General features: G+C 37.3%; 1 protein-coding gene across 1 annotated transcript in view; it reads right to left on the minus strand.

Annotated features, from left to right (window-relative positions):
* The window catches only part of MYT1L (myelin transcription factor 1-like), a 314263-nt gene that overhangs the window by 231186 nt on the left and 68508 nt on the right, over positions 1-14569 (minus strand). Inside the window, exon 2 of the mRNA XM_009887921.1 lies at positions 223-337. The gene's annotated coding sequence lies outside the window, so the exon portion shown is untranslated. The remainder of the gene's footprint in view (positions 1-222; positions 338-14569) is intronic.

A 14569-nucleotide genomic window follows, 5' to 3' on the forward strand; every position in this document is an offset into this window, starting at 1 on the left:
TAATATATGCATCATCTAATTTAACTGCAAATGACTCTTTTAGCATGAATTGTCTGTTTAAAGATAATGCACAACAGAACTCTTAGCTGCATCCCAGAAGTCATGCAGCACCAGGCAGATAAGATCACAGTAGTTACCAGGAGTAGCAAATGGGAAAAGCACTACAGGAAATGAACTCTTGTCAATAATCTCAAGAGAGTGCTATATTTAGGTCAATTGTACCTGAAATCGTTTGGTGGGGTAATTGCTCTTTGGTCCAGACTCTGCTCTCTGAGCCTGTCAGAGTGCTTGTAGGTCCACTGGATTGGATTCACCAATTTTCTTCCAGATTCATTTTCTAAAAGAAAAAAAAAACAAAAACCAACAAAAAAACCCTTTACTAAAAGATAGCAAGCTTACCAGGAACAGAGAAAATCACTCACGTGTTGTTTTAGCTTTTAAAATTAGGCTTTCAATAAATGCATTTAATACAAAAACTTGTTCCAATATCCAAATGATTTCCTCAGTTTTCCAGAATAGCAGTTTATTCAATTATTCAGACTTTTTATTTGGCCTTGCAAAGACTTTCTGTATCTGTTAAATATCTAAGGTGACTTAAAGCGATCTTTTGCTTTTGCAGATCAGTCAATAATAAATGCAACATTAGAACTATTCTTAAATCCTATGATGCAACCCAGTGCAGCATTATTCAGGCTTTAATTCAGGTTGAGTCCTTGTCTGATAACACAGCTTATTGTTTAATAATTTAAGATGTTTTATGCATGTATTGAGAGGAATGTGATAAATTCAGTCTTAGGAATCCAATCTAATGAGCCACACACTGACCCTTTACGGCCGTTAGTTGGATTCATATGGGTATCAAAACCAGCACCTAGTCCTTCTGTCTTGTGATTTCTTAGAAGAAATATAATATTCTGCTTTGATAGCACAAAGTCTCCAGCAGTACTATTCCTTCTTCACATTAAAGAGTCAGTATTAATAGGATGAATTTTAAAGTAAGGAAAAGCTTCCTCTAGCAGCTATTCAGCAGGTGTTTACCTTCTACACAGACAGATCCAGCATCATATTTGTAGTCATTACTCAGTGCTTGTGATTAGTGTCTACCATAATTAAAGAAAATGTCATAATATAACTACACTGCTGAAGAATAGAAATGCACTTTTTAGTTAAAAAAAATTATAAAGGGAATAAGATACTATGCTGAAAGCTGCAGTAGGTGCATCAGTTATTTTAGCTATTGTTTCTCATGTAGAACTTCAAATTCAAAGATACTCATTAAACTGAGTAGATGGCAATAACAGACAAAGTGTTAATGGGGCAGCAGTGGAGTGTGTCAGGAAAATGAAGAGACCCTGAGGGGCTCACCATGCTGTTTATGCTTAGCTAAATTCAGCAGCATTACCATAAATCCTCTAAAAGATACTGTACTCAATTTCTTATATGCTACTTTTCAGACAAAGAAATATTCTACAAAATTAGAAAATGGGAACAAACATAAGATTAAAACCTAATTTCTATTAAACAAACCATTTGCATGTAAATGCACTAAGTAGTATTCTATTATTACTTTTTTGTAATTTTATAAAAACAAAGAGATGGTCCTTTAATCTTCAAAATAATGTGTGAATCTAAGTGAAAATTTCTGAAATTGTACACAGGAACAGAGCCTTTTAATGAAAGAATCATCATTCTTTTCATAAATTTGTTTTATAATTTAAGGATCAGGTTTCAATATCAGTTTCTCACATATATAATTCAACTGGCTAAAACACAATTACATATAAACCAAATAACTCTTCACAAGAGTCCAAAATTCTTGATTTCTAGTTGTTTTTTTTATTCTAAGATGGCATTCTGAGCAAGTAAATTAATCTTAGGAAATATATATAAACTATTAATTACAATAATTTACTGCTTAAGAAGAAATATCTTATATACAGTTCTGCATGCACCTTCATGGTGACCTTAATGTGCCTTTTCTCTTTATCCTAGAAAAGCACTTCTACCTAAGGATAGATGGAGAAAATGGCTGTAACACACTGTGTAACTTCAATTGTAAACTCAGCTGCAGGTAAGAAATAACTGCTTACACAAAAAAAGGTACCAAAAACCCCCTGTGAAATGCTTCATACAGTCTATTTTTCTATTTTTGTTTAAAAGGTATATTGGTATTTATCATTCAGAAGCTGAGAGTAGCGTTGCAGAACGCACTCAGGCTAGCGACCGCCGCCGCGGGCAGCCCGCCCATCGCCACGCTCCGCCGCGCTCCGCAACAGCCACCAACTCTTCCTAATAACCATAAACTTTCGCTTTTCAAAATGAAAAGATCTTCTTTCTGCTGGTCGTGTAAATAAATGCATGCACTCTGTCTATCCTAATTTGCTGCTGAATTTAAAATGTGTTTCAAAATGAAAATAATGTGGGTTTTTTCCTTTTTTCTCCCAATGACATCATGTTGAGGTCTACTTGCAACCTTTGATTACTACAAACAATGAGCATTAACAGTTGTTAAAATACTTGAAGACACAGCTAAGGGGCTGACAATGCTGACTTCAACTATGTGCTCTTGACCTTCCTTTTAAAATCCGAAAATCTGATATCCGACAGCACTCTGGTGTTTATGGGGAACACTGCTTTGCAGATACAAATCAAGTCTCCACATGCACAGTACCTATTCAGAGACCTGCCTCAATATCAGCTTGGCAAATGCAAAGGAAGCCATAGGCAACATGCTTGCCCCCGAGAATACCGGAAAAATAAAGTCCCCACAGTCTTCCATTAAAATTCTGCTAATGATAAAAAAGCTTTGTTTCAGGAACCCAAACAAAAAATTCAATTACCCTTGCAGAAGTAGAAATATAGGGTACTTGTAAGAGGCTAATGTGGAGATGCTCTTTACTGCTTAGCACCTAAGAAAAGCATATTTAAAAGACAGATTAAATGGCATGGCCTCTGAGATGCCCTAAGCAATGCACTTAAAATATGAGAACAGCAAAAACACCTCAAATGGATACTTTATCCTTACGAGCAGTAGATATTTGAGTAGCGGCCAAGAAAATTCCCACAAAAAGGTTAAATTCCGACTGATGCTGAGAACCAGCAATTCCCACAAAGGTCATAAAAAGCTTCCAGTTCTTATTATCCCTGAAGGTACAGAAGAAAAACTGAACCCGTAAAATAAAATCACAAGGAAATGTCCAGCTCTACCTCACTTTCATGTGAACACTGCCTGCCTTTAAGAGGTCGTGGATTTCCGCTAGTCTGAGCATTTCAACTGTAGCGGTCACTTGAGTTGTTTCTTAGAGTAATTTAATTTGCTTTCCTGTTTTTTCAGGGAAAGATGAAATAATTATAACTATTTCCAACACTCAGATAGTTTTAAAAAACTGATTCAAAGAATTGATTTATTATTAATATTTATGAGATATCTGTGATTATGGACAGATTTTAGCAGACGACAGTGTACGTAAATTTGCAGACGCTAAAGTCATGCTTCTGATTATTCAGAATAACGTATGAATAAAAATACAGTGGGCCTTGTCCTGCTTCTGCTGCCATCAGACAGACTTCTGCCACACTTTTCAATGGAAACGATATCACAAACCCAACCTCTAGAAACAAACATTAAGACAAAGGTTAAGAAATATAAAGACAAAAAAATAAGTTAAAAAACATTAGCTGAATAATAAATAAAATATTTTTTCAATCAGAATATGAAAATCTGAATCCAACTGTGAAAAATAAGAACTTAATATAAGGTAAAAAAATGTCTTCCCTATCATTACGTATTTGATGTATTACCTTCTTCCATCAACACCACATTTAAAACTACAAAGAAATGTAAACATTTCTGAGTCTTTACTTTAACTTTTACGTAACTCCACCAATAGACAGTCTTAGCACCAATCCTGCTTTCAGATAAATGTTTCCTGGACTTACAAAACACTATTATCTATAAATAAAAAATAAAAGTGGTCTGAAATATAAAAATATAGCAGAGTGAATGCCCTTAATCAGAGAAAGAAGATACCCAAAGTTGACTTTTAGTGGTCTTCGAAAGTTTAAGAATATCAGTGTTGAAAGCAGACAGTCCACGAGCATCCTTGTTAATACTGGATTGTCATGTTTTCTATGTCAGTTGTAGCTTAGGTAGGGTTAATGGTTCAAAGAATCCATCACTGCCAAACAAGGATTTAAAATTAATGAGGAAAATACACAACTGGAGTTTTTGGGAAGGCGGCATGCATTCCTCAAATGGTGGATAAACAGTTATCTTCTGACTGTGAGGCACACGGGAGAAAGTGGGAAATCGTGCACTAATACCTAAGTGAGAAATCTGTGGACTTTCATGATTGCTGAAGGTAGTGAGGATGGTAAAAACACAAGGAAAGTCTTTGCAGCGTTACTTGTGGCTCTTCCAAAGTGAGGACTGTGTCCAGTGCCAGGACAACATGGAATTTGACAATTGTCTGAAGCAGGAGGATGGCACCCCAACAGGACTGGATGAATCAGAATGTTGTCCTTTATCCCGCATCTTAAAACCCTACTACAAAGCAAATTATGTTAGAAGAAAGGCCATTACATTAAAAGTCGTTGATTTGGAGACACTTCAAAAGCCAACAAATACTTTTTTGCATTCATATTCACCTCCTCAACACAGTGTCACCCAGAGAGCCAGAGCAGAAGAAAACCAGGCAGGTAATCAAAGCAACTTGGCAATGATTAAACTAAGTGCAGGGCAGAGATACTGATCTGCCTTCTGGATCTTTCCTGCTGTTTTCTGAAGCAAACCAGAGATAGTGATGGCATCTTAAGAAATCCTAATAACTAGACAAATGGAAGTGTAAAATAAATAGCATTAACCTACAGATTATACACCTCTACACCATACACTGTAGACTACGAACTATACACACCAAGAATTATTAGCAGATTTAGTTTTACCCTCCTACATTGACAACTATTGGAGAAGAATTTTATTATAAGTGAATACGGCAAAGTGGCATGTGTTACTGATGTACCTACAATGCCAGATTTTGGGCAGAGACGGTTACACAGTCTACTGTGCACCAAGGTTGGAACTACCCAATGGCTACAGGTGAAAGTGCTGAGCATCCACTGACTCCTCTGTGGACTAAGGCCCAGTTTTGCCATCTGTTGTCACAAGTTAGGTTTTTTTTATTCTCTCCTTTAATCCTTAATTGGAATTATTTAACAGCAAGACCATCTTTTGAACAACATGAAAGTAAAAGTGCAATACCCAGCATACTATAATGTAAAGAAGTATAGAAGTAGTCTTCTCAGTACAACAAAAAGAAAGCCACAGAGCCCGGTCCGGGAAACGCACTGTATTCGCACATCGGATCTATTTCCTGTGTCTGAGTTTGACGGTGACTTAAAAGATCCAATGATCTACCTGAGCCACGTTTCAAAAAAAACTGACACACATCTTTAAAGCCTAATGAGCAAAGATGCATATACATTAGAGAGAGACAGATAGGTAGACAGTTATTGATCTGTATCTTTTATCCACCTATCTACTTATAAACGAAAAAGGAGGAAGGGCACACAGAAGCCTGACTACTATTTTGCCATGTGCAAACACGTTTGCTTGAATAGTTATTTTCTTCATGCATTACTCTCCTGAAATCTGCTTTACTGTTGTCAGAAAAGAGACATTTATGGGGCGGTCTTCTTTCATTGTCATACCCTGTCACCTCAACAGCTGTCACACTGAAGCTGCAAGTTCTTATGTCCCTTGACCAAGACAGACATATTCCAATTGACTCCTCTTTAAAATAGTAATTTATATGAAGATACTTAACGTTAACATTCTCAGAACCAATAAACTATGTGCAACTAAATTAAATGCTAGGCACCAGTATAGGTTAGGGGTGGACCTGCTGGGAAGTAGTTCTTAGGAGAAGGATCTGGGGGTCCTGGTAGATAGTAAATTGTCAATGAGCCAGCAATGTGCCCTTGTCGCCAAAAAGGCCAATGGAATCCTGGGCTGCATAGGGAAGAGTGTGACCAGTAGGTCGAGGGAGGTCATTCTCCCCCTCTACTCGGCACTGGTGAGGCCACAGCTGGAATACTGTGTCCAGTTTTGGGCTTCCCAGTTCAAGAGGGACAGGGAACTGCTGGAGAGAGTCCAGCGAAGGGCAACCAAGATGATTGAGGGATTGAGAGAGGCTGAGAGAGCTGGGACTCTTTAGCCTGGAGAAGAGAAGGCTGAGGGAAGACCTTATTATTACTTACAAATATCTAAAGGGTGGGTTGAAGGAGGATGGAGCCAGACTCTTTTCAGTGGTTCCCAGTGACAGGACGAGGGGCAATGGGCACAAGTTGGAACACAGGAAGTTCCGTTCCAACACACGGAAAAACTTCTTTACAGTTCAGGTGACAGAGCACTGGCACAGGCTGCCCAGGGAGGTTGTGGAGTCCCCTTCTCTGGAGATTTTCAAGACCCGTCTGGATGCAGTCCTGAGTAATGTGCTCTGGGCAATCCTGCTTTAGCAGGGGAGTTGGACTAGATGATCTCTGGAGGTCCCCTCCAACTCTGAAAATTCTGTGATTCTGTGAAATGCAAAAGAAAGCCTATGTTTGTGCAATAGTAATTTCAAAAAATTGAATGTAGAAATGACAGCATTGAGTTTGTTTTGTAGTAATTCATATTGCAAATAAGTGTATTAGCAGCAAATATATGAGCAATATTATTTTCAGCATGATTACAGTACATCAGAGAAGTTAATGCTAAAATATTACTCTGGAACTTAAAATTACCATTATGTATACTCAGTTGCAATGATTTACATCACAGAAAGTATTGCTGTGAATGAAACTTACTGTTGATTTCTACGGTACTAACAAATATTTGTTTGAAATATAAATAATTGAACTTTTAGTGACACTTGACAAAAAAAGAAAAGTTGAAATGATGTTTACAAACCGGTCTACGTTTACAATTATATTTAGAGGAAGACAGACCCAAAAGGAAAACTAGTATTTACTACTAATTATTCATTGCCCTTCAATTGTTTTGCTGTTTCAAAGACAGCCAAATCAAAAACTAGAACAGTATGTGATCATTCACACACTAAGAATAACTGCACATAAGGGTAAACAGAAAGGGTAACTCTCCTCCAAGGCTGACATTTGTCTGCATGAACAATTGGAAAATACTTGATAAGAATTAATATGGTCCTATTAATCGGATTTCTTTGCAAATTATTTGTGAACAGATTAGAGCACTAAATTAATCCCAAATTGCATTTACAGTAAAAATCATAGAAACATCGAATCACCTAGGTTGGAAGAGACCTTTAAGATATGTAGCCATGGCTGTTACTCTTTTATGTTAAAACATTTTATGGTTTCAGACTATTTCTCAGGTGACATCAGCTCAGAAACCCACTCTTCTTTCCTCCCCATGTTTCACTAGTACTGTCAGGTAAGAGAACAATAACTGGTATCACTACTTAAAACAGTGCCTCAAATGAAAGCTGGGGTATACCACAGGTAGCTGGAGATAGACAAGACAACTGCTACAAAACAATCCAACACAAAACCTCTAATAGCAAATAAAGAGGAAAGCACAATGTGCTTACGAACATATGTGTTGGGAGGACAAAGCCTTGGTGTCCTCTGATGCAGGGACAGGAGACCTCAAATGGTCATGGGATATTTGTAGGGTGAGTTCCTACAACAGATTGATTCCTAATAGTGTCAAAAGTAGAAAACTAAGGTGGGCTGATGTGTCAGCTTCAATGTGAGCTACATATCAAAGAGCTGTACTGGCAGATCTGTAGTGCAAACGTAGAGCATTCTTGAATGGAAGAATAATCTGCAGATGCAGATACACAGACAGGTGTACAACTTGCCTCCAAAGGAACAAAAAATATATCATCAATAAAATGAGATATGTTTAGAATCCATTGTCTAACACTACAGCATGATTCACCCGTGTGCTGCTTAATTTGTATCAAGTAAAAATGCTTGACCAGCAGGTAGAACAGGTGTTGAATAAATAACTTCTGGATTAACAGATACTGCAAAGTAAGACGAGTTTAAGTTCTATTTAGATTCAAAAAGATTTGTAAGAAGGCCTTAATAAACAGAGGTGCTGGCTTACAAGAAGCTGTAACAAAAACCACAGGAATACTCCCATTTATAAATGAAAGGAGGAAACTTCTGCCCTTTCATCACCTCACTTGAATAACAGAAGAGCTGTTCACATACACTCATTGTAGTGTCCAAGAAGCCTGGGTTTCTCGGTGCAAACAAGCAATTGTTGGTGATCAGCTGCACTGGCTGGAAAATCATAATACAGGAGGAGATAAAGTAACATGCTGTGTGGTGCCAGAGAATGTAATGGTCTTTACAACAGGCACAGAAGAAGCAGAGTCAGATAAGACACTCTTCCCTTTACTGTAAAATTGTTCAAGACTTCAAAAAGAGAGAGAGAGAAAGAAAAATATTTCAAAATAGTCAACAGCCTCATGCAATAGGCTGAGCCATGGGCAGTCAGCTCCCTGCCACATGCCAAGAAGTCATCTCATGATGAGTTTGAAAATACAGCATGAGATGGGCATCCTCTTTCCCCTGGATGTGAGGCAAATGGGAGAAGTTTGAGGAAAAGATGACAGAAAAGCAAGCATGAATGGATGTCAGAGAAAATTAAAGGAGATCTTATTAACATTCTTGTTAAGAAAGCTAATGAGATATGTGTATAAAAGGTGAAGGTTACAAATAGGGTAAGAGAAGGATTATCAAAGTGAGCTGAAGCTTTCAAGTAAGTAACAGAGGTAGCGGCAAGAAGGTCATAGGAATGCCAGTTGAACATTTTTCATGACTTGCAATATTTTCACTTTTACAATAAAGCATTAAGGTGATTCTCAACATTACAGCTGCTGTGTTAGATGCTAGTACTATCCCAAAACGGCCTACTTAATGTAGTATTTGATCGCCGTGCCCAGTAGGTCTCAGACCATCACCATAATTAAGGTAATGGTATCAGGCAGCTTATTCTTTTCACCTCAGCAAGTTTCAAAAGCTTCTTTGCCACATTTCACTATTCTAGTCCGCTGGCTGTTGTTTTCATTCCTTTCCTTATAGTTTACTGGTTTGCAACAGATTTGCAAAATAGTTAAAATTCATCAGGGGCTTTTTCAGCATGTTTTGTTTTGTTCAAGGTCTCGTTCCCACAAAGGAAGTAATTTTGTAAGTCAAAGATCCTGACTAAGGACACAGAGGATGACAACCTGCCCTTTTTCTACCAAGACAGGTATGAGTTGTTTTGTCACAGGAACTGTGAAAGATAATGGCAGGCTCCCCTCTTGGGGCCAAGTTGCTACTCAAATCTCAATGAAAGAGAGGGACCATTGCAAGAGGAACACACTAAGAGCAGAAATGCACCTCAAAAGGCTGCCATAATGTACATGGGTCCCTAACGTTTCTGCAAGAGGAGTATCAGCAAGTACAAAGGTATCCAGCTGCACCTCAGCTTTCCAGTAACAACTTTGAGAGACTCAGTGAAGATCTACAGACTTGTCTCTAACTCTTGAGCCTTAAACCTCAAGTGTAATTATTTTCATGGCTTCAAAAGACAAGTTACTCTCTGAGACCCAAATTCTCAAATGTTAATTGCCTAAACTTCTGAGGATCTGAACCTGAATGTGTTAAGTGAGACCCCAAGGAACACTTAAGATTAAAGAGCAGAATTTAAAACTGGTATTGGAAGCATATTAGGAGATCTACTATGTATGACTAAAACCAAGATGTACTTACAACAGGCTCCATCTTGTTCCCATTCAATTCAACATAAAAAAAATAATCCTACTTTTTGTAAATGACAGTAGCATAACACCCATAAATTTAGATAAGACACTTTGAAAGTCTCCCCTTGTGCTACCCAATTACCTGAGGACTACAGTATAAATTAAAACAACTGTCAGCAGTTTAGATTGATTCTCCTCTTGTTGCCATTTATTAGTATTGATATAGAGATCTATTACAGAAATGAGGATAAGTTAAGCCCTAAAACAACAGGCAATTTAACATCATCATCTTAGACCTCAGACTTTTTTTCCTGTGTATTTTAAATAATCAGCATGACTCTGACTCAAACACTTATTGCAGAAACTCAAAGGACTTCTTACTTAACTTTTCCTAGAGGTTAACCAATAAGCCTAATTAAAAAAACCTGCAACCTTAACTCATTCAATTGCTCAGGACTTTCAGTAATACTAAATGCAAGGAGGAAAGGCCCTCTATTTGCCATGACTGAGAAGCTTCAAGAAATATTAAAAACTAAGTGCAGACATTTTGGCTTGCCAGGCCAACAACAGTGTGAAAATATGTCTGAGTCACAGCAGCTCTGAATCTTCACGTGCAAAGTCGGTGACAGCCTTAACACTTGTGACTGAAAAAGGTCAGTGGGATTCCATAAATGTTTCTCTTGGTTCATGTGCTGGGGAAGATACAACCACAGCAACAACCTGCAGGTAAGTCATCCAAGTGCTATTGTGTTACAAGAGTGAAGAGAAGCACCAGGGGCTCAGACGCAAAGATGGTGAATACAAAACAGGCACAAAGACTGTCAGATGGAGAGGAAAAGGCAGAGGGAAGGAAAGATTATGCATATCATGGCATATGTTACCTATAATGCAGAATTTCAGTATGCAACTCTTATTTACAACACACAAAACACCCTTCATTGAAATATGTGAACTTGTCAATATAAAAGTCATTAATGTTTTCCTTCAAAAGGTCTGATTTATAATTGCTAAAGTGTATTTCCACTGTAGAGGCCTTTGTGACTATTTTAAATGTACATTCATTTTCATTTAAAATAAACAAAATATGCTATAACGCAAAAAGGTTGAGAAAATAAGAGGATTTAAATAAAAACCAAGCATACATTTTCATCAATAACTATCATGAAACAGCTGACAATTTGCAAATAGTTGAAAGGTTAGGGAAATGTAAAAATATGAATGGAAATGAGAAAACAATTTTCCATCTCCTTTCCCCGAGACTCCTATTCAAACAAATAAAAAATTACAAGAAAACATGCCAAAAAAATTGCATTAATGAACTTCAATAACTATTTAATCACAAAAATCTAGTCAGGAATGGGCTGCTACCATAAGGTAAGACAGGTTGCAGACAGTAGTCCTTTATGTAAAAGCAAATGTCAAAAGAAAAGCTCTGATATTTGGTTGTGGGCTCCCACTTTTCACATAGGCATTTCCTAAATCCATGTTTGATGAGCTTCTCCAGCTATAAATTCTGTAAATTCCCTCTGGAGCAGTGCAGAGTGTGCTTCATGAAAATGTCATCTGCCAGCGCTGCAATTACTCACACTCCAGCAATCATGTGCACAATGCAGAATGGGTCGAATTCAGGTGAGAACGAGAACCAGCAATCAAGCCTCTGGAATTGAGAACAAAGCCATTTTCTTTCATTTGCCATCAACACAACCATCAAGGCCTTAATTACAAGGCAAGTGTCAAGCCTGGCTGCTGAAAGGCTTATTATTATACAGCTCGGCTTCAAATCAGTTTTGTATTGATGAACTGCAAAAATGAGGAAGCCAGCTTAGCCCCCACAAGAAAAGAAACAGGGAGTAACTGATTATGTGATTGGCAGGAAAAAACAAGGACATTTAAAAATACATTTTTAGACAGTGAAAGAATTAGTGAACAGCATACCTAAAACCTTTCTATAAACATATTTTCTAACTCAACAGCAAATCTGGGTGATCTGATAATTCAAAGAACACTTTCTTTAGTTGACACCATTGTAGTATCTGCAAAAGACACTGGAAAAAACTCTCTTTAGGTCATGCATTCTGTTTTTCAGACAGTAATGCACGTCTGTGAGTGTCCGCATTGCCCCCTTATATCTAATTGCATGTCTGCACCTCAAACATAAAGATATTAAGTGAATTGAACGTGTATTCACAAACCCTTGCCCAACAATTATCTGTTCACGTTAGATTAGTTGTCTTCATATTGAACAGTAGATGAGAAATCATCATTTAGTAAGCAACAGGATTTATTTATGTTGATTGAATTGTATTATCAATAAGTACCGCGTTATAACTAAAACCCAAATGTCCTCTCTTTTACTATTTTTTTATATGCGACTTTTAATCTTGACAAATAATGAATGACCTGTTAGAACAAGGCCTGAATTTGGCACTGGCTGTTGATACAACACTACTGTTATCATAAGTGTTAAATCTTGTTTTGTCTTTTGGTTTTTTAAACCCATCATCTGACTTAGCATCTGCATGTCTCATGTGACTGGAGAAATACGTGCTTAGCTCACTGGTCTGCTTTTTTGATATCTAAGATGAACAGGCACATATATAGCAGGTAGGAAACCATTTAGGTCAATGAACATTTTACCATCAATTCTATGCATTTTACCTAAAGCAGTGACAGTCCATAGCTCTTTCTCTACCCATTGCTGCATCCAGTAGACATACAACACAAATACATTTTTCCTCTTGCAACAGACCACATCCTGAAAATTTCAATGGCTCAAAAAGGATATTAAAGAATTTGAAAGTAATAGCATGAGAAAATAAACATTAACACAAAAAAAGATGAGGGGACATGGCAGCGACAGTCACATCTCTATTTTGTCATTCACTTCCATTGGTTATAAGCTGGATTTATTTCCATGGGATATATAGATACTATATACAATACATACAAAAATCAAATACTCAAAAGTTAGGAAGTAACAGAAAGATAATACCTGCTGAAAAATATCCAATATATTTTACTGGGGAAAAAAGAATTTTTTTTAAAAAAAATCCAGATTATAAATTAATGCAGATTTTTGATTTTAAGGGGAAAAAAAAGTAGTCAGGCTTCCAGGCCATGTATTTGAAACATATTCAGGTGATTTCAATGGAGGTCAGGGAATTTTACTGTATCTTTTTCTACTCGCATGTTTAGACACCTCATTATTTTTTAACTTTTTTTTTTTCAGTTTCCATTGAAAGAAAAAGCACTGAATGACTAATTACCATTTTGCCACTGAAATACTCTAGATATAGGAATAGCGTAGCAAACTCTCATAAAAGCCATGTTAGTTTCACTTTTCTTCAGTATTATTACTATTATTATTTATACTTATATAACTCCTTCCTTCTAAGGAATTTTAAAAGTCCACCTGATTGATTTCAATCAAGCACCATCCCTTTCATTTAGGAAGAGGTCTCCACCTATTAGTAGCTCAATTTAGGATTCTAAATCATAAGACATATTATTGTACCACAAATATGCGTACAAGTGACACTTTCTTTTCTTAGTCTTGTCTTACTTAAAAATAACCAGCAGAACAATGCGTTAGTTCCTCAGTGTCAAAAAAAGTAAAGAAGAAACTTTTAAACGTGCATTTTGTTGACCGAACCTTAATACAGAGAATAGCAAAGTATCACTGATTGTATATATAAGACAATATGCTGAAAGCATTATGAAATGTACATAAATTGAAAGATTACTGGAAACTGTCATTCCCATGTATCATTAAAAAAACCATGCTTGGGTAGCCAGATTAGAAGACTCTGCTGCATTATGTCTGAAATCTAAAAGTGAAAAATATTTAAAGAATTGTTAGGGGTAGAATTGGTATGTATGTGAAGAACACTGAGGTGCCTAAAGACAAATGGAACTGGTACTGGTGGCATACCAGAAGTTTACTGGCATAATTTGACGTTCTTGATGTGGTTAGACTTACAGCCTTGGTTTGGTAAGGGCAGAAAGAAGGCACTTCAGCAAAAAGAAATAACACTGGTTGTCTGGAAAGACAGTTGTGTCATATGCTTTGTATACTCAGACACCCAGATACCTTATGGCAGAATTGAATAGGTTCTAAGAGGAAAATGAAAAGTAAAATGGATACTGGTGACAGATCCTTCTGTGGAACTGATCTCCAAACGCCCTTTCAAAGCAAACATCATTCATAATAATGCAGATTAATGAGAGGAATAAGTTAATATTCTTCTAACGTAAAACCCTTGTCCTGGTTTGAGGTAAAACAGAACCAAGTTTCTTGTCAGTAATTTTACTTTTCAGCTAAGGCTCTTCTAACTCACTCTCTGAAATTAATGGCATATTCTTCAGATAGTGGCCACTTCTAGCAGATAAGGTCTGCTGTTGATAGTGAATACCAAGGAATGGTATGCAGAGAGGCTCCTGCTTATACTTATTGCTGTAACACCCAGGGGCAGCTCACTTTTTTATTTGCCCCGTTGGAGGGTCCGAAGAAGAAAAATGTAGAGGGGTCGCAACTGCGGGGAGGAGCAGACAGGACAGGTGACCCAAAACTGACCAACAGGATATTCCATCCCATCTACCTCACATTCAGTATAAAAGCTGAGGGATCAAAGGGTCAGCCCTCTTTCTTCAGTGGCTGGTGTCCGAGGAGGACTCTGTCTGTTCGTCTGCGTTTGATCTCGATCTGTGCGTTCCTGAATCTAGATCTGGAATCCAGCTCTGGAATCCAATTCCTGCGCATTGCTGAGTCCAGTCTGGGACTTTCCCAGTGCCTG

This window comes from Charadrius vociferus, unplaced genomic scaffold (genome assembly GCF_000708025.1).
Source record: "Charadrius vociferus isolate BGI_N301 unplaced genomic scaffold, ASM70802v2 scaffold156, whole genome shotgun sequence".
Lineage (NCBI taxonomy): Eukaryota > Metazoa > Chordata > Aves > Charadriiformes > Charadriidae > Charadrius > Charadrius vociferus.